General features: G+C 45.6%; 1 protein-coding gene across 7 annotated transcripts in view; it reads right to left on the reverse strand.

The window, feature by feature from the left end:
* The window catches only part of LOC129697859 (inositol polyphosphate-4-phosphatase type I A-like), a 153,822-nt gene extending 146,468 nt beyond the window's left edge, over nt 1–7,354 (reverse strand). For 4 of the 7 annotated variants that reach the window (XM_055636533.1, XM_055636534.1, XM_055636532.1 and 1 more), the window contains exon 1: nt 7,072–7,350. The gene's annotated coding sequence lies outside the window, so the exon portion shown is untranslated. Of the gene's footprint in view, nt 1–7,071 lie in introns of all 7 variants that reach the window. The other 3 variants (XM_055636538.1, XM_055636539.1, XM_055636537.1) reach the window with 3 other exon arrangements.
* Between the last annotated feature and the right edge of the window lie 1,010 nt (nt 7,355–8,364).

Consider the following 8,364-nt stretch of genomic DNA (forward strand, 5'->3'; position numbering starts at 1 on the left):
TTTATATATGTAATTTATGTCTCCCTATACAAGCCATTTAATTATGTGGCACAAGGTAGACATTAGACAGAACACTCAAGAATCAGCATGACATTCTTAAATGTGCAACAATTTTTCCCAAAAGAATTTAACGATTAAGGATTTGCCATTTACAGTAATCAAAACTGAAAATTGTACATAACATACCACATGAAACTAACGGAATACAATTCCTCTTTGCACCAGGTTTCAGGGCAACTGTAAACCTGGTCACAGAACACCAAAAATAGGACAAATTGAAATATTCGTCAGGAACCCAGCACTGCACTATTACCGAGATGCATTTTCTATTAGTATCTGATCTATTTCCTGCTATCAAGTTCAAATTTCACCAGGGCCAAAAGAGACAAGAGGGGCACAGAGATGCAGCTGGTAGAGTTGCTGCCTCACAGCACCAGAGACCCAGCTTCAATCCTGACCTCGGGTGCTGTTCTCCTTGTGACCATGTGTGGTCCCTCTGGGTGCTCCGGCTTCCTCCCGCATCCCAAAGACGTGCAAGTTTGCAAGTTAAATTAACTCTGTAAATTGCCCCTAGTGTGTAGGGAATGGATGATAAGTGGGATAACATGAAACCAGTGTGAACAGGTGATCGGTGGTCAGCTGAAGAGCCTGTTTCCATGTTGTATCTCTAAACTAAACAACAGTAAAACAGGAACAGAGGACCCTTTCTAGTTCTGATAAAAAATCCCCTGACCTGAAACATTAACTGTGTTTTTCTCTCTACAGTTGCTCTTCCAGTTATAATTTCCGGGCAGTTGATGTGAAACCGCATTTAAAATGTCATAAATTCAATAACCTGGCATAATGACAGTGATCTTCCCACTCACAAATAACTTGCAAAATGCCCTTCTCGGGACCTGTTTATCAGCTCATTAAATGCTATCATCCTATAATAGAGGAAAGCAAAATATTTATTTAATGCATTTACTGTTTTATTTCAGATTTGCAGTATCTGGAGTTTGTTTTTGAATTTCATTAAAACACAGTGACTTGGAACATCTGAGATCAACATCAAGAGATACAACTTGGAACTTTGTAACAACCAAGACCCAAGTAAGACAGGGGAAAACAGCTCCTGGGGGAGACACCATATCTGGAACACGATTTTCATGAAAGGACCAACCAACAACCTGGCTAGCTGTTGACATATTTTTCTATGCAATATTTCAAATAAGAATCATTATTTTTTTGAATAAACAGAGTACATGATAATAATTTCAAGTAATTTATGTTTCATTAACCTGATCAGTTTCTGATTAAAGATTGCCTTGCGTTTTGGTTTAAGAGAAATGGAAATCATGCTTCTAAGGAAATAAGACAGCTAGCTCCACAGACATACAAAAGAAAACATATAATTTAAGGAATGGATGGTAGTGGAAAGAGCACAGCAAGTACATGGATAGGAAAAGTTTAAATGGATGCGGGCCAAGGGCAGGCAGGTGGGATTAGTGTAGATGGAGCATCTTGGACGGCATGAGCAAGATGGGCAAAGGGCCTGCTTCTGTGCTGTAAGAATTGAATTGAATTGAATCCTTTATTTGTCATTCAGACCTTTCAGTCTGAACGAAATGTTGTTGCCTGCAGCCATACATGTAATAATAAGAACACACAATAAACACAAATTAACATCCACCACAGTGAGTTCACCAAGCACCTCCTCACTGTGATGGAGGCAAAAGTCATAGAGTTACTGTCTCTTCCCTCCTCTTCTCCCTCTGCGCTGAGGCGATACCCCACCGGGCGATGGTAAGTCAGTCCTGCGGTTCAAGCTCCGTGGCCCCGGGGGTGGTCGAAGCTGCCGCCCTCCAGTCCAGCGGACGCAGCTGTTGCCACGGCAGCTCCGGAAAACAGGCACCAGCCTGTGACCCACGAGCTCCCAATGATGCCGTCCACTGGCCCGCGGCCGAGCCCCGGATTCAGGTCGCCGCCGCCATAACGCCGCCTCAGCCACCAGAGCACCGTCTCCGCCCCGCACCGGGCCGCCCACACGAGAGCTTCTCAGCCCCGCACCGGGCCGCCCACACGAGAGCTTCTCAGCATCGCACCGCGCCGCCCACACGGGAGCGCATTCCAGCCGGGACCCAGGCCGCCCACACGGGAGCGCCTTCCAGCCGGTAGCCGGGCCGCCCACACAGGAGTGTATCAGCCCCGCGCCGTTCGCCCTCACCGGAGCGCCGAGTCGTGCCGCTGCCCGAACATTGCCTCAGCTCGAAGACGGCCAGCTTCGCGTTGGTAAGTCCTGGCTGGCTCTACCTCCGGAGCCTCGAGGTTGGTCGCAGGTTGGAGGCCGCCAGCTCCGCCATTGGGCCTCAGCTCAGGCGGGGCAAGAGAAGGGGGATACGACAAAAAAGTGGCATTCCCCCGAAGGGAGAGACAGAAAGCCCTGTGTCAACCTCAGGTACATACATACAGGGTTGGGTCAAAGACAGGGTATCCTGCGACAAATGATTCACCTTTGAACAATGTTAAGCTTTTCCACTGTCTACAGGTTACTATCAGGAATATGATCCATTATTTGCCGTTTCCCTGGATGAGTGCAACTCCAAAAGCACTCTGTGTATGAAAGAACTGCAAATACTCGTTTAAAATGGTAGGTAGACACAAAATGCTGGAGTAACTCAGCAGGACAAGCAGCATCTTCAGAAAGAAAGAATGGGTGACGTTTCAGGTCAAGACCCTTCTTCAGACCCTTCTTCGGAAGAAGGGTCTCGACCCGAAACATCACCCATTCCTTCCCTCTAAAAGCACTCTGGCAGTTAACTACATGTGGGGAAAAGTTACTTGATTGACATCTTGTCTACGACCATAGACATTAGTGCATGATCTTTACTGGTATAGTGACTGCATTATTTACCATTTGCAAAATACATGGAAGTGACCAGCATAATTATCCCCAAAATTGTGACCCCTACAACAAGGGAGGATAAGGGTAGCGGGAGGATAGAAACACCATGACCAGCAGGTTCCCTTCCTAATTTGGAAACGTTCATCATTTCGGGGTTTAAAATCATGGAACACCATCTAATAAAACAGCGAATAAGAAAGTTTGAGGTGATTCAACAAAGACCTTCCCAAGGGTAAGAGGATGGCCAATAAAAAGGGCCGTTGCCAGTGAGATCCAAATCACAAAAAAAAGAGAAAAAAAATAAACGTTGGCTGCACTCAGAAAACATCCCACGACAGCTACATAACTACATCCCATATAACAGCTACATGCCATAATCCTGAGCAAACTGGATCACAACATTCACGATCTCAGTGCATACTCAGGACAAGCAAGACTGTGTCAATGCTCCAACACTCACCTAAACCATTCCCCTGCAACATTGCATGGCACTTCCAACAAGTTTCCTGCTGGAGTACAGTTAATAAACAGGAGAAGTGAGAAAAATCTCAATATACATCACATTCACCCAAGTAGTAATCGGCAGATGCACCTTTAGATGCTGAGGTTAAAGTTATCAATTCATACACGAAAACAAATCTGAAGCAGGCTTCACACTAAACATGTCCCAACAGCACAATACTTACTATCACTCATGACAATAACATACCACAATATGACCCGAAAAATGTAAACCGCATCATTGAACAAAGTGGAGTATGGAGCCATGAGAGAGGCTGGCCAAAGTTGACTAGAAACATACCCCAGCAGGGATAGACAATAGGTGCAGGAGTAGGTATGGTAGTAGAACAACAATGGCAGCTATTTCTGGGAAGAATACAGAAGGTGCAGGATCAGTTCATTCCAAAGAGGAAGAAAGATTCCAACGGGAGTAAGGGGCAACCGTGGCTGACAAGGGAAGTCAGGGACAATATAAAAATTAAGTGAAGTAGTGCAACATAGCAAAGATGAGTGGGAAGCCAGAGGATTGGGTAATGTTTAAAGAGAAACAGAAGATGACTAAAGAGGCAATACGGGGAGAAATGATGACGTACGAAGGTAAGCTAGCCAAGAATACAAAGGAGAATAATAAAAGCTTCTTTAGGTTTGTGAAGAGGAAAAAAAATGTTAAGACCAAAGTTGGACCCTTGAAGACTGAAATGGATGAATTTATTATGGGGAACAAGAAAATGTCAGGTGAGTTGAACAGGTACTTTGGATCCGTCTTCATTAAGGAAGACACAAACAATCTTCGTGATGTACTAGTGGCCAGAGGATCTGAGGTGATGGAGGAACTGAAGGAAATCCACAATAGGCAGGAAATAGTGTTGGGTAAACTGATGGGACTGAAGGCTGATAAATCCCCAGGGCTAGATGGTCTGCATCCCAGAGTACTTAAGGAAGTGGCTCTTGAAATCGTGGGTGCATTGGTGATCATTTTCCAATGTTCTATAGATTCAGGATCAGTTCCTGTGGATTGGAGGGTGGCCAATGTTATCCCACTTTTTAAGAATGGCCGGAGAGAGAAAACAGGGAATTATAGACCATTTAGCCTGACATCGGTGGTGGGGAAGATGCTGGAGTCAATTATAAAAGATGAAATTGCGGCCCATTTGGATAGCAGTAACAGGATCGGTCAGAGTCAACATGGATTTACGAAGGGGAAATCATGCTTAACTAATCTTTTGGAATTTGTTGAGGATGTAACTAGGAAAATGTACAAGGGCAAGCCAGTGTATGTAGTGGACTTTCAGAAAGCATTCAATAAGGTCCCACATAGGAGATCAATGGGCAAAATTAGGGCACATGGTATTGGGGGTAGAGTGCTGACATGGATAAAAAAATTGGTTGGGAGACAGCAAACAGAGTATGGATTAACGGGTCCCTTTCAGAATGGCAGGCAGTGACTAGTGGTGTTCCGCAAGGATCAGTGCTGGGACCGCAGCTATTTATAATATTTATGATTTAGATGAAGGGATTACAAGTAACATTAGCAAATTTGCAGATGACACAGAGCTGGATGGCAGTGTGAACTGTGAGGAGGATGTTATGAGAATGCAAGGTGACTTGGGACAGGTTGGGTGAGTGGGCAGCTGCATGGCAGATGCAGTTTAATGTGGATAAATGTGAGGTTATCCAGTTTGATAGCAAAAACAGGAATGCAGGTTATTATCACAATGGTGCCACATTGGGAAAAGCAGAAGTACAACGGGATCTAGGGGGTCCTTGTTCAGCAGTCAATGAAAGTAAGCATGCAGGTACAACAGGCAGTGAAGAAAGCAAATGGCATGTTGGCCTTCATAACAAGAGGAGTTGAGTATAGGAGCAAAGAGGTCCTTCTTCGGTTGTACAGGGCCCTAGTGAGACCACACCTGGAGTATTGTGTGCCGTTTTGTTCTCCAAATTTGAGGAAGGACATTCTGGCTATTGAGGCAATGCAACGTAGGTTCACAACGTTAATTCCTGGGATGGCGGGACTGTCATATTTTGAGAGAATGGAGTGGCTGAGCTTATACACTCTGAAATTTAGAAGGATGAGAGGGTATCTTATTGAAACATAAGATTGTTAAGGGTTTGGACACACTGGAAGCAGGAAACATGTTCCCCATGTTGGGGAAGTCCAGAACCAGGGGCCACAGTTTAAGAATAAAGGGAAAACCATTTAGAACAGAGATGAGGAAACACTTTTTTCCACACAGAGCGTTGTGAGTCTGTGGAATTCTCTGCCTCAGAGGTGGAGGCCGGTTCTCTGGATACTTTCAAGAGAGAGCTAGATAGGGCTCTTAAATATAGTGGAGTCAGGGGATATGGGGAGAAGGCAGGAATGGTGAACTGATTGGGGATGATCAGCCATGATCACATTGAATGGTGGTGCTGGCTCGAAGGGCCAAATGGCCTACTCCTGCACCTATTGTCTATATCCAATGGCACAGAGCCATTTGTAAAGAAGCCAGGCATTAATTATCACATTACCACTGCCTGGGGGCAGCACAACCTTTGATCAGCTGAGAAAAAGTGTTTGAAGATCAAGACATCAAAACCTGGCAAGTGATCCTTTACCTCCTGAATATAAGAGACACACCTACCATTAGCACAATCTTGACCAGCAGCAAAAACACCAACCTCCCCGCACCAAAGACACCAATCAAGTCCACTCAAATCCTGCAAGTCCACTGACACATTAATCAAATTAATATCAGTGGGTTTTTTCAGGCCAACTCCCTCAGCGTTGAAGGTCTAATTACACACTATAGACTCTGATGGACAGGCCATGGCAGATTCCTGATAACACACTCCTAAAACAGACACTTTACTCTTATGTCATGTCATGCGATCACCAAAGATAGCAAGAATGCTCTCAAAGCCTCCTTAAAAATGAACATTCTCACCAGTTCAAGGGAATCCCTAACCCACAACCATTCAAAATGGATGAGTAGCACTTGGTGTATCAACTCTTTACCAAACAGGTCAGAATAATCATCAGAAAGGCACATCTAATTGCGTACCTGCCACATCAAGCATTTCCTGCCTCTGCTAGATCAGACACTTTAAATCCCACATGGGTCTGTCCCATCAGGCAGCTCAGAACCCACAGAACTGGGGATGAAAACAAGTCACCCTTGTTCCAGGAGAACTCCCTAAAAGACGACTGACCTGATACATGGTACGATTCATTCATGAATTGCCCTGCAGAAAGACAGAAATTGCCAAGAGATGCTGATTAAGACGATGCTCATGTTTTCAATGCACAGACAGCATGAATAAGGCAAGAAGAAAGACACAAAACGCTGGAGTGCCTCAGCGGGACAGGGCGAGAAGGAATGAGGCAACATGCGTACCATGTATTTGCCACTTCAGCGGATAAACCGCCTGTAAATTGGGAAACTGCTTTAGTTCATCCCAATACATACCAGGAGATGCTGGCTGCCTCTGCGCTAGCTACCCACCAACTGCAGTTGATGATTGCACCATCTCTGCGGCGCCTAGTTTAATTGCTATTGCAGGCAGGATTCCTCTGAGGCCTCACGCCGTCCTGTCCAGTCTCCCCCACCCTCTCCCTCGACCCGAGCTGAGGAGGAGACGGGGCGCATCAACCCACTCCTCCTATTTCCCCGACAATATTAACCGAGTAACTGTCATTTCCTGACCGGTTATTCCCACAGCCGACGTTCACGGGCTCGCTCCGTTCCTCGCTGCGACTGCCAGACGACGACAGCACCGTCTCGTCCTCCACCTCCACCGCCCCCACTATCTCCTCAACCCGGCCACAGGATAAACATTTACCCGCCGCCGCGGCTGCAGCAGCGTCACTCAAACTGCCTCCCGGGCGCATGCGCACGCGCCGGCCCAGCGAGGAGGCTTCTGGGAGTTGTAGTCCCTACCAGCCACCGACTCCTCTCCCGAGCGACTGTGACTACAATTCCCAGGATCCCTCGCGCTTCGGGCTCCCAGTTACTACAAAATCAACTCAAACACAGCTCATGAGCCATTAAAAAGAAATGATTTAAACAAAAAACATTAAAAAAAAGAAAATTACCAGAGTCAAATTTTATTCTTTAACAAGAATTAACAGAATTATGAACTAACAGAATTATGAATATAACCCTATATCACACACACAAACTGTTCCCCTGCAACGTTGATTACACTGCGAGTCGGGTCAGGTCGGGTAGGTTCCGGTTACTGAAATGGACGAAAAAAATGACCATGATCCGCTCCGTTGCATACTACACGTCAGCCCATTGCATTTCGCAGGAGTGGCCTATCTTGCTCCGCTATAGGATCTTTGTTATGTACCACTGGTCCACAATGCGCCAAACCAATGAGATTTGCTAAACACCAAGCTTCACGGTGTTTAGTTGCAGATAACGGCGATCGTAATCTCACTCCAGATATCTTTCAATATATCTCAGCTTGGCTCGGCTTGTACTCGTTAGAATTTAGGAGATTGAGGGGGGATCTTATAGAAACCTACAAAATTCTTAAGGGGTTGGACAGGCTAGATGCATGAAGATTGTTCCCGATATTGGGGAAGTCCAGGGCAAGGGGTCACAGCTAAAGGATAGAGGGGAAATCCTTTAGGACCGAGATGAGAAAAACATTTTTCACACAGAGAGTGGTGAATTTCTGGAACTCTCTGCCATAGAAGGTAGTTGAGGCCAGTTCATTGGCTATATTTAAGAGGCAGTTAGATGTGGCCCTTGTGGCTAAAGGGATCAGGAGGTATGGAGAGAAGGCAGGTACAGGATACTGAGTTGGATGATCAGCCATGATCATATTGAATGGCGATACAGGCTCGAAGGGCCGACTGGCCTACTCCTGCACCTATTTTCTATGTTTCTATGTTTCTATGTAATAGATCCTCGCAAATAGGCTCAATTTAAAAACATACACTGACCGACTGGTGAAACAAAAAAAGCAACATTCTGCAATGCTGCAAT

The sequence above is a fragment of the Leucoraja erinacea genome, chromosome 6 (assembly GCF_028641065.1).
Source record: "Leucoraja erinacea ecotype New England chromosome 6, Leri_hhj_1, whole genome shotgun sequence".
Taxonomy (NCBI): domain Eukaryota; kingdom Metazoa; phylum Chordata; class Chondrichthyes; order Rajiformes; family Rajidae; genus Leucoraja; species Leucoraja erinaceus.